General features: G+C 37.9%; 1 long non-coding RNA gene across 1 annotated transcript in view; it reads right to left on the bottom strand.

Annotated features, from left to right (window-relative positions):
• Positions 1-2,532: 2,532 nt before the first annotated feature.
• Positions 2,533-12,923, bottom strand: part of LOC131423342 (uncharacterized) — a 31,071-nt gene continuing 20,680 nt past the window's right edge. The window contains exon 3 of the long non-coding RNA XR_009224756.1: positions 2,533-4,005. This is a non-coding gene — a long non-coding RNA (uncharacterized LOC131423342). The remainder of the gene's footprint in view (positions 4,006-12,923) is intronic.

Genomic DNA, 12,923 nt, shown 5'->3' with positions numbered 1-12,923 from the left:
CTGTATCCATGGACTCTGCATCCACAGATTCAACAAACTACAGATTGAAAATATTCCAAAGAATAATTGTGTCTGTACTAAACATGTTCAGACATCTTTCCTTGTCATTATTCCCTAAGCAAAATGGCATGACTGCTATTTATATAGCATTAAGTATCGTAAGTACATTGTTTCTTGTTTGGTTTTGTTACAGTGCTAGGGATCAAACCCAGGGCCTTGTGCATGGTAGGCAAGCACTCTACCACACTCCAGTCCACAAGGTATTATAAATAAATAATCCAGAGATCACTCACACTCACACACATATACACACAAACACACACACACACGCGAGCACGCAAATATATATGTATATATACACACACAATTAGGTTGTTTGGGCTGCCATAATAAAATATCATAGACTGGGTGGCTTAAGCAACAGAAATTTATTTTCTCCTTAGTTCTGGAGGCTGGAATTCCAGATCAAAGTGCTGGAGGGTTGGCTCTCTCTTTGACTTGCAGATGGCCACCCTCTAGCTACTTCTTCACCTGGTCCTACATCTGTGAGCACAGGCCCCTGGTGTCTCTATGTATCTTAACCTCCTCTTTTTATGACACCGGTCTGTTTAGAATAGGGCTGACCTTTAGCCTCATTTGAACTTAATTACCTCTTTAAAGGACCTGTCCCCTAAAAGAGTCACATTCCTAGGACCTGGATATTAGGGCTTCAATCTGCGAATTTTGGGGACACACAATTCAGTTTAAAATGCATGTGTATGCCTATATCTATTTAACTATGTCGTTTGACGTCAATAACCCTGTAAGGAACTCAGAAAGGCTTAAAAATTAGCCCACTTAATAAGTGTCAGAAAATGTAAACTCAGGACTGTCCAACTGAAAAGCCCATGTTTTTAACTCCTATTTTATACTTAGAAGAGAGAGAAAAACAAGTAGCAGATATGAAAACTCTCCTGTTACCTGGTACCTTTTTGCACACAGTCATGCCATTAAGTTAGTCCAACATTTACTGTGTGCTTATAATGTGTCTCAGGTGACAGTCGAAGTTGTAACTCTCCCATGAGAGAACTGCAGAATTAAACTGGGAATAAATTTTCATATGTGCAAGAATTGCATGGTTCTCCCAAACAGGAGATCTATGGGGGGAAAAATACAGGATATTGTCAAGTTCAGAGATCTTTAGAGCTAAGATCATCATGTAAAATCCAATCAAAATATGTGGGCTTGTCAACACTGTAAGGAAAAGAAGATTTGGTAATGACTGACTTGAATCAAAGCATGTGGAATTCTGTGACCACCTTCTTTAAGTTATGGAGTCACTGGCATAGCAACTAGGAAAGGCTCTGGGTATTTCTACCATATTGTAGACATGGATTTTGTTGCATCCAAAAAAAAAAAAAAATTATCCTGGGAATCAAAAACTTAATAGTTATTGTTCTTTAGAGAGTAAACATGTTTTGCCTCGGGTGGATTTAGAATTTAGTATAGAAATGTCCATAAAATGAAACTTGTACTGCTAATAGATTATTATTATTATTATTACTATTAATTAATATGTAACATCAGCACATTTTTATGGGATACAGTGTAATATTTCAACACATATACAGTACTGATAAAATCAGGGGCAATTAACATTTCCATTTCTTTATCATTTCTTAATTGGGGTTTGAGTTCCACACTCCTAATATCTTGGTTTTAAGGAATCTATACCTATTAAAAACATAGCATTCATAATATTTGTCATGGACCAAATGTTTGTATCCCCCTGAAAATTAATTATTTTGAAATCTATCTAGGGTAGGCTGGGACTATGCTCAGTAGTAGAACACCTGCCTCACATACATGAGGCCCTGGGTTTGATCCCCAGCACTGCAAAAAAAAAAAAAAATGAAAAAAGAAAGAAAGATCTAATCCCTGATGTGATGGTACTTGAGAACAGGATTTTCAGAAGGCGATTAGGTCATGAAGATGAGTCATCATGAACAGAATCACACCCTTACAAGAGATGTGACATCTCCCTGCTACGCCTGCCATGGGAAGATACATAAGAAGTCAACCATCTATCACCAAAACCAGGGTCCTCGTAAGAACTTGATCATCCTACCACCCTGACCTCAGAACTCCAGCCTCTAGAATCATCATAAATAAATTTCTATTTGATATACCACCTAGCTTATGGTATTTTGTTTTAGAAACCCAATCTAAACAAATATTTTAAAGTATTTGGCCTTTTAGAGTTATTTATGAATTCTATAATTCCTATTTAGCATATGTAATTGAGAAATTTACACTGATGATTTTAATTTGGAAGTTTACTGTTTCTATATAATATTGATATTTAGACTTCAGACTGGCCATAAGGGGCTCAGACTGTGACTCAGTGGTAGAGCACTCACCTGGGTTTGATCCTCAGCACTACATAAAGATAAATAAATAAAGGTTCTTGTGTCCATTTACAACTAAAAAATATTTTTAAAAAAAGAAAGAAAAACAGAAAAGACTGGCCATGAAATAAGGCAGGCACGAAAGGACAAGTACAACATGTTCTTATTTATTTGTGGAAGCTAAAAGTCTCAGTCACATAGAAGTAGACAGTAGAATAGAGGTCACTAGAAGTTGGGAAGAGTAGGGATGGAGGGGACAGGGAAAGGTTGGATGAAAGGTACTAAAATACGGATAGATGAGGGAATTAATTCTATTGTAGAGTAACTTAGTCTATAACAATTCATTATACATTTCTAAATATTTAGGGAAGAATTGGAAGTTTCCCAGCAACAAAAATGGCAATCAATGTTCAAGGAGCTAGAAATGCCAATTACTCTAATTTGATTATTAGACATTATAAAGATGTATTGAACCATAACACTGTACCCCATAAAAAAATTCAAATATTTTGTCATTTGAAAAGAATTATAATTAATTTAAAAATAATTAAGGCCAGCCATATAATCATGTTTAATGATCAGATTTGTAAGAATTAAACATTTAGGAAGATTTTACAATCAGGCATATGAAATACAACATATTTAATGGTTATAATTTCAGGTTCAAATATGTAAATGTTTACACTTGTAAATAGGACCAAATATTACTCAAAGGACCCCTTAAAATGTTGACATTTGTAGGCTGGGAATGTGGCTCATTGGTGGAGCACTTGCCTAGCACATGTGAGGCCCTGGGTTCAATCCTCAGCACCACATAAAAATTAAATAAAATAAAGGTATTGTGTCCAACTAAACTAAAAAAAAAATTTTAATGTTGACATTTGCTAGATTTATTCATAGAACAATAATATTTCTAAATTGACCTTAAAATGAATCACTTGATTTTTTTTTCTTTTTCTTGTTTATGTCCTGGGAACCAAACCCAGGTCCTGTGTATGCGAGGCAAGCACTCCACCACTGAGCTCCACCTTGTAATTCCCCTTGAGGTTTTTTTAATATGGAATAAAAATAAACGGTAATTTTTAAAACAAAGGAAATTCCCAAATGAACTATTCTCTGGTTCAAACTACCTTCAAGGACACCAAAACTCTTATTTACCAGCCACTGTACCAGGCACAGGGATACAATGATGAGACAGAAATTCCTACCATCTGGTAGGGAAAAGCAGAAGCAGTTATATGATTGTTACTGTAACAGAGATTTGTGCAGGGTAAGGATGGAACCTAAGAAAAGTGGCACCTAAATGGGAAGCCAGGGAAAAGCTTTACAGAGGAAGGACTGGGAATGAGTAGCAATTCTCCTGGCAGATTGAACAGGGAACGGGTGCATTTCCAGCAGAGGCAAAGAACTATGAGAGCCACAGAGACAAGTAGGTCAGCATTCCTGAGTCAAAAACTTAGGGGGAAACAGGTACAGGGAGGTAAGATAAGTAGGCAAGGACCAGATCATAAAGGGGTATGAGTCCCAGGGAAAGACATTCCCATTGCAACCTGTCTGCAATGGTGAGACATTGAAGAATTTTCATCAGACTTGATCCAATTTGCCTGTAGAGCTCCCACTGTGAAAAAAAAAAAAAAAGTGAACTGAATAAAGAAATGATTGGAGTCCAAGTAGAAGATTTTGGAAAATGGGAGGGAAAATGAGTGCAGAAAAAAAAATAATAATAAGATCAAGCTAAGGGCAAAATTAGTACCTAAAGCGCATTTTCATGGGCCATGTATATTTTGTTAGCGGTATACTGCAAAATTTATCAAATGGAACTGCAGGAAGAAAAGAGGGAGGAAGAAGGGGGAAAAGAAGAAGGCAGGAAGGAAAACTGAGTTGGAAATTAAAATAAGAGATTTAGGCTAGAAATGTGTTTTAGGCATCGAGAGCAAATAGATGGTAATTTGTGAAATCTAGGGATATTTGTCAGCATCACATCACTATATGAAATACCTGACACAGGCTACTTACAAAAGAGGAGAGATGTATCTGGGCTCATGGTTCTGGAGATCCAAATCCAATGGATAGACCCATTGGTTTGGACCTCTTATGTGGGTGGTACATCATGACAGAAGTGAGTTTCAGAGCAAGTGCTCACATCTTAAGCCAGAAATCAGAGAGAGGAGGACAAGATCCCATAATTCCTTTCAAGTGCCTCCAATGACCTAAGGACCTCCCATAAAGCCCCTCCTCTTGGAAGTCCACAGCCCCCCCACACACCCCAGCTCCTCCCTGGGAACCAAGGTTTTAACACATGGACATCGGAGGGACACTATCCATATTCAAACCATAGCAATGGGAATAACAGATATTCCAAAGAGTATGTAGATGATAGGAAAGAGAATAAGGCTAAGGATAAAATCAGGGAAAAATCAACATTGGAGATATAAGGAGTAGGGGAAGAAAAGGTCAAAATTCACCCCCACAAGTAGGAGGTCATCCACAGCAAGAGACATCAGGGCATCAAGGAGAGGATTTCAGAAGGTGGAAGAAAGTGAGCTCAGATGTTAGAGAGAAGGCCCAGAAGATAAATACTAGTATTGTAAGGATTCATCCAGCAAAGTGTGTAAAGAACATCCTCCTTTAACTTTATAACATTTCTATAAAATAATAAAGAGAAAGGGGCTAACTCTAGTTTCAAATCACCTTCTTCTACTCTCATAATAGGCATCAGATCCATTAAACTTCTCGACCAACAGCCTTCTGTTAAGTGACCCCCAATTACCACCTTTACTTTTAAGCAACTTGACCCTCCTTGCCTTCTGCACCTTAGCCCTCTGAGGGGTTTCCTTCTCCAGGTCTCTCTCCCATCTTTCTGCCCTTTCTTCTCCCTCTCACCCGCTCCCTGCAAGCATTTCTCAGGGCTCAGTGTTCAGCCTTCTGTTGGTCTTATTTCTAGAATAATTCTGCTGGGCTGATTTAATTTCCTTCTTCAGCTATAATTTCTTGGCTGATATTTCCTAGAATCATAAAATGTTGCTATTGTCGCTGTTCAATACATCATCACAGAGAAAGAACCACTAGATGTATATGTCCTGCATTCAGAATCCCAGATACAAAGTGCTGCACATAGCTCATCCATTATTCCCCTATTCTCTTTTTCTATTATTATTTTGAAGTAGCTCTAGGCAGCTTGGTGCTTCCTAGCTTCTGGGACCATTGGCAGGAATAATAATGACTTATCCAACTGCAGCAACAAATCCAACCATACAACCACTATTTCTGCAAGTGAGTTGAAAATTATATATAGTCCTGCCTGCTAGAGTTCACCCCTGAGAATATACTCAACCCACCAAGAATCCACACTGTTCTCACTGCCTACACGGGTGGGGTTACACAGCATTAGCCTCTTCTTTCCATAAGTAGCCCTATAATTTTATCATATTTCATCAATTTGAAAGTTTACATTTTATATTATAATGTCCCAGAAATTGAGATACACCTTTTCATTATAATTGGAATATAAAATAATGATATGTCTTACAATCTATGGTGTCATAGATTTGATGAAATTTGGGTATTTGAAGAATAAGATGCAAAAGCAAATTAGTTTAACCTATTGTACAACACAGTGGCTGTCGTTAATAACTATGTATTTTATTTTTAAAATCACAGAGAGGAGATTTTAAGTATTCTCACCACAAAATAACAATAAATAATGGAATAATACATATATTAATTAGCTCAATTGAGCCATTCCACAACATATATGTATTTCAAATAGCATGTGGCTCACAATAATGATCTATAATTTTTGTGTGTTTTAAAACTAAATTTTTTCTATAGAAGACAATACGTATGGTGAGTAAAAGGAGATTTAGAACTTAGATGACCAGGTTTAAATTTCAGCTCTTATACTTATTCGCTCTAATAACTAGGAAAAAGTCTTGATTTTTCTAGGTCTCCATTTTCTAACCTGAGAAACTGGACTAAAGGACTAGGCACAGCCGCCCCCTGGAATCCTGCAAGGTCTAGCCTTGTATGATGAGCTCAGCTTAGTGCCTGGCCCCTGTTTTTTTCAAAAGGACAAGCTGTAAGAGACATAGGAATAATATTGAATTCTTATTTGGACTGAACTAGGGAAATTCTTTCATCATTATAATCAAGAAGAGAAAAAACAAACAGCTTGTAACTCAGATTCTGAATAGTCCTAAAACTGGCTGAGCAAATTCTCATGCTTATAAATCATAAGCAAAATTTCCAAAGATGATAAACCAATACGGTCCTGCTTTCCATATCTCACATCACTAAAAGATGTGCAAGCACATGTTGCAGATTAGACCCAACAGAATATCCCTCTTCCCTCTGCAAGACCATGCATCCAACTCCTACAGCTAAGTTGACCAGAGTCAGTCCAAATTGAGATATTGACCAAAATGTTTGGTGTTTCTTTCAAGGGAAAAGTTATAAACTTCCAAACAGTATGGTCAGATTTTGGTAAATATACATATATTCATTAAAAAAAGAACTGAAAAGATACATACATACTAAGTTGCTAACTGGATAGTGATATTCTAAAACTTTTATTTCCTCTTTTTCACTTTTAATTTGTCAATAATAGAAATGAATTGCTTTTGTTGGGGAAAAAAATAATCTTTCAATTTTATAAAATAAAAAGGTGCAGGTATGCTGACACATTCCTGTAACCCCAGCATCTCAGGAAGCTAAAGCAGGAGGATTGCAAGTTCAAAGCCAGCCTCAGCAATTTAGTGAGACCCTGTCTCAAAAAAAAAAAAAAATTGAAAGGACTGGAGATGTAACCGAATGGTAAAGCACCCCTGAGTTCAATCCCCAGTAGAAAAAAAAAAGAAAGGACTGGGGGTGTAGTGCAATGATAGAGCACCTGCCTCGCATGCGCAAGTTCCTGGATTTGATCCCCCCACTGAAAAAAAAAAAAGACTTATTTTCAACAGGATTTAGGAGACATTGTTTTTTAGTCAATGTTTAATTCTTGTGAATTTAAACACACTTAGGAGACATTAATTCAGCTTTTCTAACGAAGATTATTAATTGATTCCCCATGGACTACTGCAGGGTAGACATACAGGGGTGACATGTACATACCAATAGGTTCACTATAACAAGTAAAAGTACAACAGAACTTTCTAAGCAGGCCTAAGTGAGTCCAAGGTTGAAGGGACAAAGCAATCAGCTTACAAGGACACAGCTGGGATAACTATTTTCTTTTGGAGTGTTTAGGAGAGAATTGTTTTTTGTTTGTTTTATGGTACTAGGCTTGAACCCAGGTCCTTACATGTCCTAGGCAAGGACTATATCACTGAGCTACAATCCCAAGAGAAGAACTGCTGTTAAAACTTATTTAGCAATGCAAATCGAACCCAGGGACATTTTACCATTGAGCCACATCCGCAGTCTCCTGTTATTTTTCATTTTGAAACAGGGTCTTGTTAAATTGCCCAGGCTGGCCTCGAACTTAGGATCCTCCTGCCCCAGTTTGAGTAGATGGGATTACACCATGTATGGTCCCTTAGCTTGCTTGGGTATTAATTTATGTATAAACTAAACTGCTATAACAAATACAGAAGTTTATTGTCTCTTGTGTCATTCCCAGAGGCAACTGCAAGGTGATCCAGTGTGTGAAAGCAGCTTTTTCCAGGAGGTCATCCATCAATCTTGTGGTTCTGCCTCCTGGTGGGGTGTCACCATCACATCTGCATCCCAAAGGAGGGGAAAAGGAGAAGAAGCAAAAAAAAAAAAAAAAAAAAAAGAAAGCAACTTGTCTTTAAGAAAATAATGTAGAGGGCTCAGTAGTATAGCAGAGGCAGTAAACTCTGGGTTCCATCCTCAGCACTTAACGTAATCTGGAAGTTGCATACCACCCTGGACTCACAACCCAGGAGTGAGAACTTAGTCACATAACCCCTCCTGCTCCAAAAGAGCTGCACACTACAGCCAGTATCTGAGAACTCCAGTCTCACCTGTTAAACCTCAGTGGGTGGGTGGGGGGTGGTTACACAACTGTAAAATAAAGAGAGGTAGGCCGCTAGACCTGAGATGCAGTTTCTGCAACAAAGGGCAATTAATGGAATATTTCTAAATTAAATATTTATATTGCTTTCTGTCCATCTTTTATTATTTATTTTTTAACTTTTCCCCTCTTTACTGTGGAGATTGAACCCAGAGCTTCACAAAGTTGGGCAACTGCTCCATCACTGAGCCACATCCCCAGCCCTTTTATTGTATTTTATTTAAAAACTAGGTCTCACTGAGTTGCTTAGGGCCTCGCTAAGTTGCTGAGGTTGGCTTTGAACTTGCATCCTCCTGCCTCAGACTCCGAGCTCCTGGGAATACAAGCGGGTGCCACCGCGCCTGGTATATTTTAAAATAGAGTCTCTCCACTTCAACACTTTTGCCTTTCCTTTCCCAGTATCCTGGATTATAGGTGTTCATCACCTATAATGTCCACTTGTCCCCTCACTTCAAATATGATTGACAAACACTTCAGATGCACCAACCAAATAGTACCAGCAGCCAACCAGAAGCTGGAAGAACCAAAAACACAATTTTACCCTAGATTCCCCAAGAAAGAACAGCCTGGCCAATACCTTGATTTCAGCCCAGGGAAACTGATTTTGGAATCCTGGCCTCCAGAATTGTGAAAGAATAGAACTCTGTTGTTACAAGCCATCCAACTGTAGTGATTGGTTACAACCCCTAATTAATACAGTGACATTGTCTTTAATTTTAATCTTGGTGATTTTTTCGTAGCTACAGCCCATGGTCAAAATGTTCCAACTGATTCTAATATGATCTATAAATTAAAGTTAGTGGTTTGAATTTAGCTCAGCATTCACCTAAAAAAAATTAAGTGGTCTGTAACTGGTAGTCAGAATTCCACTTAAAACAAAAACAATATAAATAAGAGCACCCTACTTGGGTAATTTGGGGTTGAAAAGAGGGGAAATTCCCAAAGTTCATTTTCACTCATTAACTCATTCAATAATATTCACTGGACACCTGCCACGGGCCAAGCACTGAGCTTGGAATTGGGGAACAACAATGTAATAGACAAAGTCCCCAAGGGAATTATGGTCTGGTTCAGCTTTCAGTTGCTGGGAGAGAAAAAGAAGGAAGGCACAAAATGGAATAAATTAATTTAATTTTAGAAACCACTTTATAAAATGATGCACCAAAAATATGTAAGGTTTGTCATGATGCCTCTCAAAGTAATAAAGTACTGTCTATAAACAAATGTTTCTGGAAAAGGAAGCCTTCCTGAATGTGGGCTCCAAGGCAGGAGAAGGGAATCAGAACAAGTCCCCCAACGAAACCCAGAGGTGAAACAGCCCTAAACATGAGAAATTAAGAGGAAAGCAAAAGATCTCAAAATTACATATTAAAAAATCTTACAAAAGACAGAGAGGGACCAGAAAAGGATGATTGACTGGTACTAAGTTTCACTTAGATTGGAGCAAAATGATCTGGTGTGCTATTGCCCCAAAGGGTGACTACAGAGAACAATAATGTACTGCACCTTTCAAAAAGCTACAAGAAAGGATTTTGAAAATTTTCACCAAATGACAAAAATTTGAAAAGGTATATATGTTTATCTGATTTAAATAAAATGCAATGTATACATGTATCAAAACATTACATGGTACCACATTAGTATGTATAATTTTTGTTTTTGTGTGTCAGTTAAAATAAATTCTTTTACAAACAGAAGCTTGAATTCCAAGAGGTGTACATGTATCAAAATATCACATTGTACCCCATCAATATAATTATTTGTTTATTAAAAAAAGAAAAAAATTAAAAATTATATAAAATGCAGAACCATGTTTCTTAATTTCTAAAGCTGGACTCTTTATAGTTGAATCAAATGAATTATAAACTAAATGACCATTTTCACCAATCTACATAAAATAATTTTCCTATATTTAAAGTCCACCATAATCCAAATTCTACTATAAACTTGCAAAGTCTGAAATGGACACAATTATCTTTATGTATGGGTTGGGGTCATAAACATCGAGGAGGCAAAACTGAATTGCCCAGGGGAGCTGACTATATAATCAAATTATCCAGCTCAAAGGGCAAGTTGTATAAGTGAAGACCATAAAGGAAAAGAAAAGTCCCCCTGTGTTGCTCAATAACAAGTTTCCCTTGCTTAATATTTTCGTGTGAAATTGCCTTCATCCCCCACTTTATTTTATATTTTTAGACACAATCAGTGGAAATTTTTCCACCACAAAATAGCAAAGTGACAAGCATTCTTGCTAAAGAAATCTAATATCACACATCCTGACAAATCTCTTTGGACTTTCCTCACTTCATTCAAAGATTCCAGCTCCCCTGACAGCCTGGTGGGATGAGCCGGCAGGAACCTTATTTGCCGCAGGGCCTGAATAGCTTCCTGGGAAATTCTGCCACCCAAGGGAAGCTCTCAAAGGTCAGACATGAGCCTGGCCCAGTGACAATACCTCCCTGGTCCCAGAGGAAGGGTGATTCTCAGTGCACTCTGGTCTGTGAATTAGATTTGTCCACCAGCCCTGCCCCCACGGACTCATGTCAGAATCCTCAAGAGGGTCATGAAAAACAATAGCAGCTTTTGCTAGAATTTGTGGACCAACTTTAATATTGCTAGAAGTGGACAGCCAGACACTCTGTCTCTTTATGAACTGTATTAGGAAGTTCAATATCACTTATAAAATATTTCTGTCCAAAACTGTAATAACAACTGAACCAGAATCAAATCAAGCCTCTGGACCTCATTATTACCAATTTACAAGAATCACAGGGAACTGAGGGGCATTTTTGAATGACCCTTTGATGATATATTCAGCCAAATCCAGAATGTGGAAAATTCCATGGGACAAATGGCCAGTTTCCTTTAACAAACACATAGTTTTATTTATTTTTATTTTATTTATTTATTTTACTTATTTTTTTAGTACTTGAACCCAGCGGTGCTTTACCTCGGTCTCCATCCCTAGCCCTTTTTGTTTTTAATTTTGAGACAGGATCTCACTAAGTTGCTGAGGCTGGTTTCAAACTTCAAATCCTCTTACCTCAGCCTCCGAGATATCTGGGATTACAGATGTGCACCACCATGCCCAGCAAATACAAAGTTTTTAAAAAAGGTTAGGGAGGGGTTGTAACTCAGTGGTAGAGCACTTGCCTAACACATGTGAGGCACTGGGTTCAAGCCTCAGCACCACATAAAAATAAATAAATAGACAAAATAAAGGTATTGTGTCATCTACAGTATATATATATATATATATATATATATATATATATATATATATATGTGTGTGTGTGTGTGTGTGTGTGTGTAAGGAGAATTATTGTAGCTAGCAGAAGACAGAAAACACAAATACTTACATGGATCATCTTTAGAGTTTGATTCAAACAAACCATCTGTGCAAAGACATTTTTGAGACAATTAGAGAAAGACAATAGTTTTCAAATATCATGAGCCCTCTCTTCATTTTCTGAACTCTCAAAGCAATTTCTGTTGGTAGTGTGCTTTCTTTTCTCGGTTAACTTTATTATTTTGCATTCCTGATTGGGTTTAAAGTTCTCACAGGGCAGGCACATGCTTGTTATTCACTTAGCATGACAGCTTGACCCCAGATTCTGTCTTAAATTATCTTGACTAATTAGCATATGATGGGGATGTCTCTCTTAAAGCCCTGACCTAAGGGATAACACACTGAGATAAGAATCTGGAATTCTGAGTCAGTGCTTGCCTTAGCCAGGGTCCCAAGGGACAGAAAAATCAACTCCTTCAGGCATAAGCAAAAAGGTGGGATGTACTGATTCCAATAACTGAACAGTCAAGGTGTAGAGACCTAAAGGTATTTTCAGTTTCCTTTTCCTTCCCTTTCCCCATCTCTAGGTTTTCCCACCTGTGACAGATCCAGCTCTTACCAGCCCAGCTTAGTCAGGCTGAAGAGAAAAGAACGTCATTTCCCCCCAACATACAGATTTGTGCATCTCCATGAAAAGTTCTGATTGGTTCAGATTGTATCACCTGCCCATCCTTAGGCCCATCACCCTGACTAGAGGGAATGGGACATTATAATTGGCCAGACCTGGAGCACACTGATCCCTGTAGCCAGGGAATAAGCAGATCAATAAGAACTGTGTCGGGGGGGACTCAGTTTCCCCAAGGGAAGGGGAGGAGTTCCCCCCAAAATATGGAGAAAGGAAATGCTGGGGAAAGCATCACCCTCTCCCAACCTCCACCCCTAAGTAAAACCCTCCCCCCACAGACCTGGTTCTGTCTCTCACCTGACAATCATCCTGGACCATCCTAAGACAACAATGTCACAATTTCTTGCACTTTTACTATCTATCAGATAATGGGCCAGTACTGTCATTGTAAATACAATTACATTTATAAAGTAATTTTGTATGTGTGTGTATGTGCATGGGTGTGTAATTTATAATTCTCTGAATAACTCAACAAGATAGATGTCATTAGGCCCATATTACAGATGATAAAACTAAGACTTTAATAGG

Source organism: Marmota monax, unplaced genomic scaffold (genome assembly GCF_021218885.2).
Source record: "Marmota monax isolate L192 unplaced genomic scaffold, Marmota_monax_Labrador192_F-V1.1 WCK01_AAM20220418_F8-fsc00098, whole genome shotgun sequence".
Taxonomy (NCBI): domain Eukaryota; kingdom Metazoa; phylum Chordata; class Mammalia; order Rodentia; family Sciuridae; genus Marmota; species Marmota monax.
This window is presented reverse-complemented; position numbering and strand designations above follow the sequence as displayed.